This window comes from Onychomys torridus, chromosome 11, assembly GCF_903995425.1.
Source record: "Onychomys torridus chromosome 11, mOncTor1.1, whole genome shotgun sequence".
Taxonomy (NCBI): domain Eukaryota; kingdom Metazoa; phylum Chordata; class Mammalia; order Rodentia; family Cricetidae; genus Onychomys; species Onychomys torridus.
In genome coordinates, this window is record NC_050453.1 from 91,001,458 (window position 1) to 91,019,402 (window position 17,945).

The following is a 17,945-nucleotide window of genomic DNA, read 5'->3' on the forward strand; positions in this document are numbered from 1 at the left end:
AATATGCCTTTAAATGCATGATGATTTTCAGTAAATTCTAAGCATTGAAGGTAATAAAATAAATATCATCTGGATATTAATTTTTTCCAGGATATATTTTATATAAAATATGTTTAATGTACAATTACAGAATATATGTCAAAACTTGATACATAATACAATGTGATTTAACAAAAGATATGTACATAATTATGTTCAATTTATATTGTGCAAAACATATAAATAAATGTGTATCAATGTCAGGCAATATTTATGAATTTACCATTGCTTTGTCAGTTCAGAGTCAGGCATGATGTAATGAGTATCAGCTCAAGGTCTCCAAATCCAAAATCAAGATAGTAGCAGATCTGTACATTTTCCCCTGAAGACTGAAGAGGAATACATTTTAAAACCCATGCATATTGTTGCCGAAGTTCAGTTCATTGTCCTGGTTTTCTTGGCACATAGACCCTCCCTCTCCCAGGCACAAGGACAGGGCAGATTCATTTCAGCTTCTCAACTCTCTAATGCCGCTTTAGCTTTTTTCCCGTTTTCCACAGCTGCTGGATTGCACTGAACCACCAAAATGATCCAGAGAACCTTCTCATTAAATTAATTGATCTAGGTCCTTTTAGAGTGCAGTGTTTCCCATTTAGAGTAGTGATAGGAATTCACAACATGCCCCCATAGTTGGGCATGCCCAGCAGACCTAGGCACTTCTGCCTTGCCATTTTTGGGTCAAAATAGCCATTTCCGTGTCAAAACATCTCACGTGACCAGGATCCCGTGGCTTTGCATGGTTACACGCAGTCCAATCATGTGATCTATGCAAATGCATGGAGTAGCCACATGAGCCTGTGTACACAGGTGCGACCCAGCCTTTATAAGCCAACGTCATATTCCCTGGCTTCACTCTTGATCCACATGTGTTTTTCACAGGCCTGTTCACATCTGTCTCTCTCTTTCCTATCTTAATAAAACTCTTGTTAGTGAATCTGTCATGTTTCATGACATTTCCTCCCAGGGTAAGAGCGCTGCCAAATAACTAACACTAACTATCTAACTATATATTAGTATATGTTAATGGAATTCATTAGGACTTATGTGTATATGTTTTTAGCATACTTCAGTCATGTTTACACTCACTTAGCTCACCCCCTCCTGCTACTATGGTTATCTTCTTCCTAACATGTTCCTCTTCTACTACCATAGGGTTACTTCCAGGAATATGGGTAAGGGATTGTTTTATAGATGCATGTCCAACATACCAATAACAATGCTTGAGACTATTTCCCCTTCTATGGGTGAAATTATTAAGGCCACTCCATGTAGTTAAAAGGGAGGATTATTTTGTGGGGTAACTTACAAATGAAGGGGTAGGTTGCAGGGTCTGGCAAAGGTATAGCGCAGTCCGGCGGTGTTCTCTGGAGAACTCTGCTTGGTCTTCCTCCAGCTTCAAGGGTCCCAGAACCAAGAGAGAGTCCTCCTCTCAATCTTCAGTCTTCTGCTTCCTCCTCTGCCCTGCCTTGTGGGCATGACCATTACTGAAGCCTCAATGGGGGTTGGAACTTTCAGGCCAATGCTGGGATGGCTATCCACTACACCCTTTTTCTAAAAACTATCAACTGCCTCTCTCTAGAAATTTTCAACTACCTCAAAATCTCCAGGAAGGGCAAGGCATCATGGGACACTCCCTCTTCCAGGATGGATTGTTGATGGGCTCAAGTGTTTGCAAATCACATGCAGATGACCACAGTTGTTGTGAATTCATGAGTGCAATGGCCTTTTAAATTCCTATAGACAGTGTTTCACAGTACTTCCACTCCTTCCTTTGGCTCTTTTTTCACAGCTCAATCTATATTTATTAATCAATTTTGGCTTTCATTTACATTAAGATGTTACTCATGTGTGTTAAAAAATGTTTAAAATTAGAGTCCCCCCCAACACACACACACACAAAGTTTATCAGGTGATTGTTCTTCCATCTTGATAGCTTGCCATGACTTTATTTTTAATAAAAGATTATACCGACACATTATTGACTTTTTTAACTGAGCATAATGCATTTCTTCTGACTACTTTCTAGTGTTTTTTATCCTTTAGATACACTGTAATGAGCTAAATGTGCCTCTTGAAGGTACACTAAGGGTTTGTCTGGAACTGATATGCAGTGAGGTACAACTGAACAATTCTAATGACACCATTTTCCAGAGCCCTAGGTGTCTGAGTCTGTTTCTAAAAGCACAATGAGAGGTGACTCTGTGAGCAATGAGATGAGTCTAAGCCTGATAATGGGATGCTTGGTTGGAACTGTAATAAGGCGGCTTGCTGAGATGTAGCATGAATCTTAAAAGTCTTATTAATAAAAATAAACATGAGGCCAGTTATTGGGGTGGATGCTGGAAGATCAGAGACACAAAACAAGCCACAGCTATCTCACCTCACCAATTCCTCAGCTGATTCTGTTTCCTCAGACTGGAAGCATCTGTGTCCTCATCCCAATGGCTCTCAGCTGAACTGCTGCTCCAAAGCTTAACCAGCCAAATGCTGCTAGTTTCTGGTCTTCACACCTTATATAATCTTTCTACTTTCTACCATCACTCCCTGGGATTAAAGGCTGGATTTCTGGGATTAAAGGCATGTGTCACCCTGCCTGGTTGTTTCTAATGTGGGCTTAAAGTCAGAGATCCAGAGGTATTTCTGTTTCTTCAAGGCTAGGATTAAAGGTGTGTGCTACCACTGCCTATCCTCACGTTTAATATTGTGACCATCCTGTTCTCTGACCCCAGACAAGTTTATTTTAGGGAACACACAATATTTCGGGGAACATAATACCACCACACTGAGAGTGTGTAATTAATTAGTCATTTAACTCAATGTATGTGATGAGGGGCATAATGTAATTAGTTGAGGGTTGAGAGAGTAGGGTGCCATGTAGGACCAGATGTAAAGAAATGCTCCTGAATAGTGAGTGGCTGGCTCTTTGGTGATATAATCACTGTAGGAAAGAGGGTTGACCAGACAGTAGCTATTTGGTTGGGACAGACAGGTGGTAGTGCTTCCCCATTGTGAGTAGCCCCACATTAAAAAGATTCCCATAATTTACATGTGGGGCTTGGCACATAGGATGTAGGCAAGCATCCACATTCTATCACTCTGAGAGCAGCTTCAAACAAGTCACTCACATTCTCCCTATAACCTTGTCTCCATCTGGAAACTCAGGACTGTAATACTACTTATTCCAGAGCATCACTCCAATAACTAAATGTCCATCTAGGAAAAGTTTTTAAATCAATGTCCAACAAGAACACAGATTTCCCTAAAATGCCAGATCTTAGGATATTTTGATTCCAGGAGACTTCACATAATTTCTTCCCTGGGCCTTTGATCTAATGTAGTGATATTGTGTTCCCCAAAATATTGTGTACCCTAATAAACTTATCTGGGAGTCAGAGAACAGAACAGCCACTAGATATGGAGCCCAGAAAATGGTGGCACACATGCCTTTAATCCTAGCATTCCAGAGGCAGAGATACGTCTGCATCTCTGTGACACTGAAAACAGCAAGGAATGGTAACAAGAGCCTTTAATCCCAGAAAGTGATGCCAGGAAGCAGAAAGGTATTTAAGGTGTGAGGACAAGCAACTAGAGCCTGGTTAAGCTTTTATCAGCAGTTCAGCTGAGATTCATTCTGGATGAGGACTCAGAAGATTGCAGTCTGAGTGAACAGGCTCAGCTGAGGAACTGGCAAGGTGAGGTGGCTGTGGCTTGTTCTGCTTCTCTGATCTTCCAGCATTCACCCCAATACCAAGCCTTGGATTTATTTTTATTATTTAGACCTTATTAAGATTCATGCTACAGTTTTAACTCCCCCTCAGTAACCTGTTACCATAGGCTTCTGTTGGTCTGTAATCCTTTTAGCTTCTGTGAGCCACACATTTGCTGATCCCCTCACTTCAGTCTAGCTTGGCATCCAGAAAGCGTGCTTTCTGGCTTAGCTGAATGTTAAATTACACAGCCTCCAACTCCTCAAGTGACCCTCAAAATTAGTGAGAACATTATAAAGGATATAAGATCTGTCCCATTCACAAGGGACCTGGGGAATGGTGGACACTGTCTCTAATTCCTGATTCCCCACAAGGAAAAGAATAGGACATATGTGGCTACAAATATGGACAAATTTCATATTTTCATTGACTTGATCTCTGTTGGCTTCTCTGTTTGCTGTAGATTCTCACTGATTCAGTGTCTGTGAAGATGCTATATGGAATCTATATTCTTAATATTTATAGTCCTGAACCTTGTATTAAGACCAGGATTTGGTTAATACTGTCCCTGTAGAAAGCAATCAGCAAAAAAATAAGAACTAAATCTTAAAACTAAGCCCTCTTTAGAGTTGGAAGTCTATGAAAGCAGGGAGTGAGCATCCTTGTCATCTTTATTCTGTCTCATCTTCATCAGCAGGTCATACAGAGAGGAGAAATGAAGACAGTCAATCTGAAGTTTAGTCTAGTCTCTAAGTTCCAGGCAGCCTTTTCTGGTCCAGATGCCCTTCCTCTCAATGCCTCCTCTGTGTAGTTGGGGAAGAGTTCACATATTCCCAGACTACCAAGTGTTGTATTCCTATTGAGTTAACATTTTGATGATGTCTTAGTCAAAGGCTAACCCATAATAAACTGTTTGTAGTGTGCCCAGTGTGTGTGTTCCGGTTAAGTTATAATGTGTATATTTATATATAGTCCTTTCTACGGCATTAGTACAAATTTGCTCTAATAGAGTATAAAGTTCCTCTATCATCTGTAATTCCATTCTTTAACAAAAACTGTAACATGAGTATAATAAACACTTTACCTTTTTTCAGATAAGGAAACCATGATGCAGAGAGATTAAATTATATTGCCAAAGTCACACAGACAATAGAAGATCAAAGATACTCCATAAACCTAGAATTTGGGGAGTGAAGATTCATTCTGAAATAGAGAAAAAGGCTGTGCATAGCAACATTATTTTGCAATTGATATTTCTGAATTTTATTTTAGAAATTGTAGAGAAAGCAGTATATTGAGAATTAAATTCTCTTGCTATCTCATAGCTTAGCAAGAAAAAAAAAGAACAAAGTACAGTCAGAATATGCAAAGAAATAATTTTAAAATTAGTGAGAACATTATAAAGGATATCAGATCTGTCCCATTCACAAGGGACCTGGGGAATTGTGGACACTGTCTCTAATTCCTGATTCCCCACAAGGAAAAGAATAGGACATGGGTATATCAATTGTTTAAAATAACACACATAAGAAAACTAACTTTACCCTGAAGTTATGCAGAGCAACTTTATGTAGTGCTTTTTTGTTTTAGAAATTATTCACTAAGTGTTTTGAAACCTACTGAGTACCAGGGTCACTGGGAGGATGATTTAGTGGAAATTAGAAAACAACATCTTCAGAAGAATGTGTAATTTCAATACCTATTTTATATTTTCTTGAAATCTCTTTCTCCTTAGCAGTGAGACCATGTATGTAAACCATTGGCAGAAGGCATGGTTTTGCAAGAAGGGACTCCAAGAAAAGAATTGCTGGAATTTAAAAGAGAGTCTTGCACAATTATATAATGGAAAACAGACAGCATCTTCAATAAATGGTGCTGGTCTAACTGGATGTGGGCTTGTAGAAGAATGCAAATCGATCCATATCTTTCACCCTACAGAAAACTCAAGTTCAAGTGGACCAAAGACCTCAACATAAAACCAGGTACACTGAACCTGAAAGAAGAGAAAGTGGGAAATAATCTTGAATGCACTGGCATAGAAGGCAATTTCCTCAACTGAACACCGGTAATATAGGAACTAAGATGGACAATTAATAAATGATATTTCATTGAACTGAAATGCTTCTGTAAAGCAAAAGACACTGTCAATAAGGCAAAACAGCAGCCTACAGAATGGGAAAAGATTTTCACCCACATCCAACAGAGGGCTGATTTCCAAAATATAAAAGAACTAATGAAAGTAGATATCAACAAACCAAGTGATCCAATTAAAAAATGGGGCACAGCTCTAAACAGGGAATTCTCAGAGGATGAATCACAAGTGGCCAAGAAATACTTAAGGAAATGTTCAACATTCTTAGCCATCATCAGAAATGAAAATCAAAATGACTCTGTGATTCCATCTTATACCTCTCAGAATGGCAAAGATAAAAATCACAAGTGACAGATCATGCTGAACAGAATGTGGAGCAAGGAGAACACTCCTCCATTGCTGGTGGCAGTACAAATTTGTACAGCTACTTTATAAGTCAGTAATGGTTTCTCGGAAAATTGGAAACCAATCTACCATAAGACATAACAATACCACTCTTGGGCATATACCCAAATGGCGCTCAATCATATCACTAGGAAATTTGCTCAACTGTTCATAGCAGCTTTATTTGTAATTGCCAGAAACTTGAAAAAACAACCTACATGCCCCTCAACCTAAGAATGGACAAATAAAATGTGGTATATTTACACAATGGAGTATTATTCAGCTGTTAAAAATAAGGACACCAGGAAATTTATAGGCAAATGAATGGAACTAGAAAAAAAAATCCTGAGTTGTAAATAGAGGCACAGTTTCTGTCCTACCTGTTCCCAAATACCCATCAAACATTTCTCAAATTATCACACAGAGGCTTATATTAATCATAAATGCTTGGCCAATGGCTCAGACATTAATTAGCTCTTACGTTTAAATTAATCTATTTCTACTTATCTATTTATTGCCATGTGATCAAAGGCTTACTGGATCTCTGGTGTCTTGATTATTTGGCAGCTCTTTGCATCTCTCTTGACTCTGCCGCTCTTCTTCTGAGGCCTTAGTTTGATTCTTCTGCCTAACCTTATCCTGCCTTGCCATAAGCCAGAAGCCAAAAAAACTTTATTATCAACCAATGAGAACAATACATATTCAATGCATACAGAAGGACTGTCCCACAGCACTGAGCGAGGTAGCCCAAACCTAGAAACACAAATATGGTGTGTACATACTCATAAGTGGATATTACCTATAAAATAAAAGACAAGTGTGCTACAGTCCTCAGACTCATAGAGACTATATAAAAAAGTAGAGCTGATGGGGTGGGGATGGGGTCAATCAGACCTTCCAGAAAAGTGGGAATAAAAGAAATTTCATGAGTGAACTGAGGGAGGATGGGGATGCGAACATGAATGATCAGGTTGGAGGGATGGGGGTTAGTACTGAAAGAGACTACTGGAAACTGGAGAGCATTTCAGGGTCAGATAAAAACCTGGTGCAAGGAGATCTTCCAGGAATATACAAAGATGGCCCAAGCTAAGACTCCTAGCACTAGCATGTACATATCCTGAAATGGCCATCTTCTATAAACAGTTTGGTGCCTAGCCCAATTGTCATCAGAAAAGAATCATCCAGCAACTGATGGAAACAGGTGCAGACCTACAAGCAAACATTAGGTGGAGTTTAAGGAATCCTACAGAGGAGGAGGAGAAAGGATTGTAGGAGCTAGAGGGTATAGTCATAAGTTTTCCTGTGTCCCAACTATCTTGCAGCTGCTCAGAAAATAAACACACAGAGGCTTATATTACTTACAAACTGTATGGCTTAGTGGCTCAGGCTTCTCACCAGCTAGCTCCTATAACTTAACCCATTTCTATTAATCTATAAGTTGCCACATGGCCATGGCTTTCCGGTATTTTCATATCTTGCTTCACCTGGTGGTGGCTGGTATCTCTCAGCTTCTCCTTTCTCTTCCTGTCTATCTTCTTGGATTTCCACCTGCTTCTAAGGTGCCTTGTCATAGGCCAATGCAGTTTTATTTATCAACCAATCATAGCAACACATATTAACAGCATACAGGAAGACATCCCACAGCAAGAGGGGTCAAGAACACTCCCCAAAAGAATCTCACAGAATCAACTAAACTGGGCTTATAGGGGCTCACAGAGACTGAACCAATAACCAGAGAGTTTGAATGGGACTGACCAATGTCCTATATGTTGCAGTTCTGTAGCTTGGTCTACTGCAGAACTGCTAACATAGGGAAGAGTGGTTGTATCCAACTCTTTTACAGGCTTTTGGGATCCTACTTCTCATTCTAGGTCACATTGCTCAGCTATAATACATGGGGAAGTGCTTAGTCTTACTGAAATTTGATATGACATGTTTTGTTGATATTCATAGGAAACCTGCCCTTTCCTCATAAAAATCGGAGAGCAGTTGTTTGGGAGGGTTGGGAACAGAGAGGTGCTGAGGGTTTGGCGAGAGACTGGTAGTGAGTAGAAGAAGGAGGAGAAACTGACAAGGATGTAAAATAAATAAATATATTTAAAAAACAAAAGAAGCTTCCCTATACAGAGGACTGATTGTCACAATTTTATCACACACTGTACATGAAATTAATCTGTTTAGAGATAGTTTGCTTTGAAAAGTCCGTGGTGGAAAATACACTCCCAGAATTATCTGTTTTTCTCTATTCAGTGATAGAACCTAAAACAGTGGTTGATAGCTCACCAATTACAATGTGTTAATGGGCAATGAATACCATTGTCATTAAGTGACAGGGCATTCTCACAAATGTATGGACATATCAAAATTCAACTCACTCTTCTTTAATTCAGGGAGCATGCTCAGTGATTAACAGATCACAAACAGAAGTGCTAAGTGTTTATTAAGTATGCACTACTGGGAGAGATGCTAGGTTTACAAACATAATTTAGTCATTTGTATATCTGGAAAGTTTCTCTCTGGGTTCCACCAAGCCCCCACAGTCTTGCAGCCCAAATATAAAATAATCACTCAGAAGCTTATATTACTTATAAACTGTGGGCTGGAGAGATGGCTCAGCCGTTAAAGGCTAGGCTCACAACCAAAAATATAAACTGTATGGCTGTAGCAGGCTTCTTGCTTAAAATAACCCATTTCTATAAATCTATACCTTGCCTCATGGTTCATGGCTTACCGGTATCCTTATATCTTATTTCTCATTATGGCACCAGCTGGCAGCATCTCCTGAGTTAGCCTTCCACTTTCCATAATTCTCCTATCTCTTTGTCCTGCCTATACTTACTTCCTACCTAAATACTGGCCAATCAGTGTTTTATTTATCAATCAATCAGAGCAATACATTCACAGCATCCCCAGTACACCCCCTCCCCTTTTTAAAGGGAAGGTTTTAACTTTAACATAGTAAAATTACATATAACAAAACAAATATCAAGCAAGAATTACAGTTACAGTATTTAGTCTATTTATGATATCTAGTGCATTTGTATTTGGCAAAATTAAAGAAGATATCCTGTCTGTCCTATAACTGTGAGGCTAAGGTTTCATATCTAACTTATCTTTTATCATAACTAAGGAAATTATAAGTATGGATAGCTCAGTGGTAGAGGATGGGACTCTTAATCTCAGGGTCGAGGGTTTGAGCCCCACATTGGGCAGCAGATATTGGTTGTAGTATTAAGGTACCTCCACATAGTTAAAAGGGAGGTTTATTTTGTGGGGTAACTTACAAGTAGAGGGATAGATTACAGGGTCTGGGAAAGATGTAGCACAGTCCAGCAGTGTTCTCTGGAGAACTCTGCTCAATCTACCTCCAGCATCCAGGATCCAGGAATCAAGATGGCCAGCATATCTGGATCTTGGGTCTTAAGCACCCCTGTCTCCGCCCTGCCTTGTAGGCATGGCAGTTACCAAATCCTCAATGTGGGTAGTACTTCTAGCTCAAAGCTGGAACAACTACCCACTACACATTTGTTGCCTTTACTTTTCAAAATCTACAGAATGATAACTAAAGAGATTACTTAGTAGCTAGCATGATGGCCATATAAGCATGACAACCTGGTTTTAAATCTCAATAACTCATGTAAAACTCAGGTACAATATGTGTCTCAGTACTCCAATCATGAGAGGAAAGGGAAGGAAGGAACTCCATATTCTAGCCAACCAACTCTGCTCTCATATACAGTGTAAATGGCAAGATGTAGACCCTATCTCAAAATGAGGTGAAAGATGAGGAGTGAAATTAAATATTGTCCTGTTCCCTGTGTCCTGTACACATATGTCCTGGTGCACATATATGAGCACACACACACACACACACACACACACACACACACACACACACATACACACACACACTCCCAGTCTATAGAGAATGAGATCCAGAAGACTGACTTGAAGTAGTTTGTGAGTATGGACTAAACATGGGGCAGAGGACAAAGAAGTCTTTGAGGGCAGAAATAGATGTATTCAAGAAAGCTTGGTCCTCATTTACTTTTATACCTCAGCAACAGGCAGGTCTAAGAAACTATTCCTGTGCATATCATACCTACAAGATGAAAAAAAATCACATTAAGGAAACATAAAGAATATCAAATGAGGGAGGAGTCTATGTTCTGGTGTTCTTTACACATGTCGTCTCTAGGAGAGCTACATTTCTCTTTCATCAGTGTGCTAGTTCCCATCTTCACTCAGTTTGATGGATATGTTAGAGGTTCTAGCAAGAAGAGTTCTACAGACTTCTGAAATGCTGTGACTGATTTCCAGAAATGGCTCTACTACAACAGTGTTAGAGCCTGACATCTTGGCTTGCTCTCCAGACATGGTTCTCTTGGTCAAAGCTCACAACAAAGGGACAGAATTTGCAGAGTCACTCTGGGAAGGTACTGGCATGGGAGTTGTGACCATCATCCAGGATCTGTAGTGCCCAGCAGTCTCAGAGAGGACATGTAGATCTCAAAACTATGCAGTGTTTGGCCCACTCAGGAACAGCAGCAGAGCCAGGGCAGAATGAAGAGCCAATGAATTCTCTGGGAGAATACATAGTAGCGAATAAGAAACACCATGTTAAAGGGGAGCCATTAAGAATGTTCACAATGACAAAGTTGAGTATGTAGGATGAACTTAGAGCTATTATTTTAGATGGATGCTTTGCAGTGGTCCACAGCCCAATAGGTAAGGTCAAAAGCCCAGCAAAACTGTTTTGGGACAAGATCTCATGAGATACAGACTGAGCTCCAACTTAATATGTAAATTGGATGACTTCTGACTTATGACACTTCTGATTGCAGGGGATGAGGTTGCAAATGTGTATCCCCGTGCCTGATATATACTGTCAATGTGTCCACAGCCTCAAGTATGCCAGGAGACCTCTACACACACTGAAAAGTGGTTTGTTTGATAATATTAATGTTAACAGTACTAAATAAAACATTCACAGAAGGGAAACAAAATATGGGTCCTCTATGGACATAGATAAAGCAAGGGAAATGGATGGATACATTTCTTTAAAACCTCTTTGTAAATATATTTACTTAGGTGTGAGTGTTTGAGGGTGCCATGAGCACCAGAGGATGACTTGTAGGACTTGGTTCTTTCCTTCCACAGTGTGAGAACTATGGGTTGAACTAAATTTGGTTGTCAGTTTTGGTGATATGCTCATTTATTCAATGAGCACAATCGTTTTCCTTTTTAATTTACTTTATTTTTACAAAAAATGTTTATACTTCCCTTAGTTACTTTCTATTACTCTGCTAAAATATCATGACAAAGGCAACTTATAAGAAAAGCATTTAAATTGAGGTTCACAGTTCCAGAGCATAAGAGTACATGACCATTATGGTGGAAAGGATGGCCAAAGTCAGGAAGGCCTGGTGCTGGGAGCTTATATCTCTATAAGCATGAAACAGAAAGAGAGAAAGTTAACTAGAAATTGCATGGGCTTTGAAAAACTCCAAAGCCAGACCCAGTGATTCATATCCTCCAACAAAGCCATACCTCCTAATCCTTTCCAAACAGTTCCACCAAATGGGGACCAAGTATTCATAGGCCTATGGGGTCCATTATCATTCAAACCACTACAATATCTGTGACCTGTAATTATAGAGCAGTCAGTTCAACTACTCGCATTAACTTAAAGTTATGAGCAGGCCCACAGACATATACAAGTATTGTCAAGGGCTGGCTTAGATTGTTTCTGTGACATCAAAAGGAAAATACTGTTATGTCACTTCTCCACCCTCCTCTGGTTCTCTTGATCCAGTTAACCACATATCTCTTTTTTTTTCTCTGTAAAGTGTCCAGTATTCTTCAAACAAATGGAAGTAATACAACATGCATTCTTTTTTGAGCAGTTCCCTTCAATAAAGTTAATTTTTCATGTTGATGCATGTGTATCCTTTGACCTCATTTCTGTTAGCTGTGGAACAGTGCTTTCTTGTGTTGATATTTGCTCCCATTTACTGGATATACTGAATGACATACCATACCATGGGTGGCCGGGTGGTAGTGGCACATGCCTTTAATCTTAGCACTCAGAAGGCAGAGCCAGACAGATCTCTGTGATTTCAAGGCCAACCTGGTCTACAGAGTGAGATCCAGGACATGCTCCAAAACTACACAGAGAAACCTTGTCTCGAAAAAAAATACATGAGTGGTGGGAAACAAACTAAGGTCCTCTGTTAGTATAGCAAGTGCTCTTCATGGCAGAATCATCTCTCCAGAACAGGTATATACAGTTCTGTATGCCCATGTTTCTTAGGGTGGGTTTCTACTGCTGTGAAGAGACACCATAACAATGGCAACTCTAATAAAGGAAAACATTCAACAGGGGCTTGCTTAGTTTTAGAGGTAGCATACTCCTGGTGAGAAACATAGTGGTGTACAGGCAAGCATGGTGCTGTACAAGGAACTAAGCGTTCTACATCAGGTTCTGTAGGCAGCAGGAAATGAACTGAGACATACTTTCTACAACAAGGCCACACTTTCTAATGTGCTATTTCCTTAGACTATGGGGGCCATATTTATTCAAACCATCACACCAGATAGGTTTTTATTTCTATTGAAAATACATGTAGTACTAGAACTATGATGTCACATACAGGAGTTAATTAAAACTTTGAAGAACCACATAGATATGTTCAAAATTGACTCATGTTTTCTATTCTCAGAAGCCACATGTAAGAGTTTTGTCTCATCAAGGTGACCTGATGCCTTCCTTCATAGTCATTCCAGTGTAGGCACAGGGGCAGCAAAGTAGTTTGAATTTGCATTCTCTAACAACAATCAATCATGAGTATTTTTGCAAGTGCGTAAATGACATTGGTATATCTTCTTTGAAATGTGGTTGGAGTCTCCAGGGACTGAAGACAAGAGAACAGAGAAGGATCTGATCTACTCAGTGCCCTTGAGTGTATGTGCAACTTTGCTCTTTCCCTGATGACCCCTTCTTCCACATTGAGACTGATCTCATATCATAACCCTGTATTTAAAAAAAATCTAACCAAATTAGTTGTTACCAATTATGGGGGATAAAATGGTTTAAATAGTATAAAAGACACAACCCCAATGTACTCAGAGCTTTTTCAGCTTTTGGATATTATTCCACTGTGAGCCTGCATGGCAGCATAATAAACTGCTTCCTAGTAGAAAAAAGCTTCTCTGTCCTGCTTCTCTGAAAAACTTCAACAGAAGAAATGTCCACGCAAATCCCCCCACCCTGTTTTTAATCACATTTAGTTATCTCATTACTGACTTATATGAGATTTTCTTATATTCTGGAAACAAATGCCTTATCAGGCACTGACCTGTAAATATGGTTTTCATTAAACTGCTTATCTTCATTCATTTCCTTTGTACAGTTTGTAGCAGCAAGCCTTTTGTTTTAGGGGTTTTCCAACTCATCTAGTTATTTCTGTTGTTTGAAAAACTTTGTCCTGTTCTGTATTTGCTTAACCCAATGTCATGGATGTGAATTTCTACATTATCTTAAAAGATTTCTATAATTTTTAGCTATTACATATTTTAAAATATTTATTATATTTATTCGTCTATATGTGTGTTTGTGTTTGTGTTCACATGGGGAAGCATGAACATGAATGTGGAACTCAGAGAATTTATGGGAAATTTTTCTTTCTACATACTATGTAGCTCTTGGAGATTGAACTCTGATTGTAAGGTTTGTAGTGAGCAGCATTCCCACTGAGGCATCTCCCCAGTCCCAGATTTTAGATTTCTTTTTCCTGTGTAGTCTATTCTGAATCAGCTTCTATACTTGATATGAAAAAGAAGTTCAAATTCATTTATTAGAATCTCGATATCCAGATGTACAAGTAACATGTGTTTAAAAGATTATTGAGACTAAGAAACTTCAAATTTCTATTAGTTGTCATGTCACGTTGTAGAAGTTCAGTTCCCACCAGACCTGGTATATAACACTGAGCAAGATTACAGAAGTGACAACCTCAGAGGAAACCCAGACTGTCTGGCACAAAGCCACAGGTGACAAGTGCATTGTGGATTTATAATTGACTTTCTTTTTAATTTTTTTTTAATTTTATAATTTAATTTTATTTTACATATCAGCCATGGATTCCCCTGCCCACCCCCCCACCCCCACTTTCCCTCCAACCCAACCCCCATCCCCATCTCCTCCAGGGCAAAGACACCCCTGGAGATTCAGCTCAACCTGGTAAATTCAGTCCAGGCAGGTCCAGTCCCCTCCTCCCAGGTTGAGCAAAGTGTCCCTGCATGAGCCCCAGGTTCCAAACAGCCAGCTCATGTGCAAAGGACAGGTCCAGGTCGCACTGCCTGGGTGCCTCCCAAACAGTTCAAGTTAATCAACTGTCTCAATTATCCAGAGGGCCTGATCCAGTTGGGGGCTCCTCAGCTATTGGTTCATAGTTCATGTGTTTTCACTAGTTAGGCTATTTGTCCCTGTGCTTTTTCCAGTCTTGGTCTCAACAATTCTCACTCATACAAGCCCTCACTCATATAAGACAACTGGACTCCTGCAGCTCCACCTGGGGCCTGGCAGAGGATCTCTGCATCTGCTTCCCTCAGTCATTGGATGAGATTTCTATTTAGATTCCATTTTCATACCTATGCACCATTAAGCCAGTACTAAAGTGCTTTGGTAATTGTATCTTTTTGACTGTTTTGAAGTGAAGTATTCATTTTCCAACTGTGTTCCTTTTCTGGATAGTGTTAAATACTCTACATTATTTGTATTTCCTAATTAGTTTTGAAATCATTTCATTAATGCCTTCAGAGGAAAGAGATGGTAATTTACATAGGAAATCTGTTAAATTGGCACAACATTTTAAGAAGTACTGTTATCTTTTTTAAATAATTTTCATATTTTGAGAATTTCAAATGTGCATACAAAGCATTTTAGTCATATTTACTGTGCATTTATTTCTGTAAGTAACTACTTACCCATAGTCATGTAAATAAACCGAATAGACTCACTGGTTCATTAAGCCAGACAAAATTAGGTGAAATCATTCATTTATTCTGCAGTCACTGCTCTGGATGAAGGGAACAGCTTTGTTCTTGCCTACTGAGGAAGGCATGCAACAACTTAGAGCCTCCCCTTCAGATATGTCTCCATTCTGGCTATTCCTCTGGGAAAGTTTCAGAAATAGATGGATGTTTTCTGTTTTGTTGTATTTATTTTACTTTTGTGGTTACAAAAATGACATAGGAAAGAACAGCCCCTAAATTTCATACCTGCTTCTTGTCCCAGAACTTTTTTCTGTCTAGTCTTCCTTCATGAACTGTCATGAAACTATTCCACTACAAACCTACAAACAGAGCCCAGGCACCTCTGCTCTTACAGACCAAATGAGTTCCTATGTGTGCATTTCTGAAAAGAACTATTATTACTGTAATTAGACCCCTGATTTCATGATCATTTTCTTAGATCCTGAAATGTCAAGTTTGTGTTGAAGTCTTCTCTTTGGAACAGTGCTCAGGATAGACCACATGTGCAAGTAGGAGTTGTTGGATGAGCAGGTGATGCCATGTGTTCCTAAATAAGTCAGCCAATGGAGACTGAGGAACAGTTTGGTTTGTGTCTTTGTGGTTGATAATATCAATGATGCAAAAATACAATACAAAATATTATTTCTCTCAGTGCATTCAGAGGTCCCTCTTCACTCAGCACAAGCTTAATAAATGTCAAGTCTCAAATGTAATTCCAGGATACAATTCCCTCTCCTAGGTAACTAATATTTACCAGGGATTTCTGACTAAAGGTTATTTAATGGCAAAACATTTTATAACACAGTGAGCAATGCCAAGGAGGCTTTTTGATAAAGCAGCAATTTTCTGTGAAAGGAAAATTAGGATCAGCACATTTTTTGATTTGACAAATTAGAAAATACTGTTACTATTTTTCTTCCAGTATACTTAATAATTACCAAATGCTTGCTCTAATGTGCACGATAGTCTATTAAATTATTCTTACACCACTATGGTCTGTGTTCTTATTGTACTTCTCACGTGGAACTGTAATTACTACACTTACTTATGCGTTTATTCCTGCCATTAACATGAGAATCATCATAAAATATTGAATGTTCCAGATTCATGGTCCATAATCAGTGCTCCATAAAAGTGAGTGGAATACATTATTTCATGGAGCAGCCTGTTGAAATGATATATTTTTATATAAGTTCCCTTAAGCTTTTCACAGAGAAACATTTACAATCTTGTCAAAATTCTCAGATCCTACAATCAGATAATTAGATAATCCTACAATTACAATAAATAAGTAATAGAATTAATAACTCTATTTTGTGTTACACAAATATTTTTGCCACCAAAATCCACATCTTCCACATTTTTAACCTGCTTACATTATATAAATTCTTATGGGATTTCCAACCCAAAGATTTTTTTTCAAAGTTTCTTTGTGATATCGATTTACTTATTTGTTATTCTGTGCCTGTACTACTCAAGTGCCACTGTGTGTGTGTGTGAAAAGACAACTTGCAGAGTGATGTTCTCTCCTTTCAAAATAAAGGAGATATGGATCAAACTCAGGCTATAACCTGCTGAGCCACCCACAGCCCTGAGAAGAGTTAACAGATATGTGAAGAGCAGTAGCACATGGTTCCCCTGGTCATGTTCATTATCTCATACAGAAGTTAATCTGAAATCACAAATGTGCATTGCTCATATGTGTGCACATATGTGTGGGTGAGTATGGATGTTGCAGCTGGAGGACAGGCTAGGTTTCATCTATCATGTTTATTGAGGCTGAGTTTGTAATTCTGGAACTTGCTAATTCATCTACGCTGTCTAGCCAACAAATCATAGAAATCCATCCATATCCCTCTTCCCAGTGTTGCGATTTAAGTATGGCCCTCCACATACAGATGTTTTGTTTTTTTAAGTGGGTTGTGGGAATTGACCTCAGATCCTTGGACTTGGAAGATAAGCACTTGACTTACTGAGTTATATTTCCAGCCCTGTTTTTTTTTTTTTTTTGTCTTTTCAAGACAGGTTTTCTTCGTGTAGCTTTGATTCCTGTCCTGGATCTTGCTCTGTAGAACAGACCAGCCTCAAACTCACAGAGATCTGCCTGGCTCTGCCTCCAGACCTGGTCTTAGAGCTTTATATCATTCAAATGTTGCTTGTGTTCTCAAAGGAAACACACACAGTCTGTTCACACATGCTCATCTCTCTCTCTCTCTCTGTCTCTTTCTCTCTCTCTCTCTCTCTCTCTCTCTCTCTCTCTCTCACACACACACACACACACACACAGAAAGAGAGAGAGACAGAGGCAGAGACAGAGACAGAGAGAGAAGGAAGAAAGTTTAGAGGAACCAATGTCCTTTTGACAAGGACGTTTCCTCCATCAGCCTGCTAGGTTAGGAGCCACAGCTCCTTATGTCACACTCCCTGAGTGCTTCACCAGTGTAAGCCACTCCATTGGACACTTGATTACACATTGGGGGAAGAGGGGCTTGTATTTCATGTGGCTTGAATATTCAGGGGCTGCAGTGCCCTGTTATGGCAGGATACTGCATAGAGAATTTCTAACCAATTATGAATATTATGTTAACTTCTTTTTGACCATCCATGCCTCTATGGGCCATTAAAAAAAAAAAAAAAAAAAAAAAAAAACTACATGGGTCATACATTTCACTGACTTCATCTTTCTG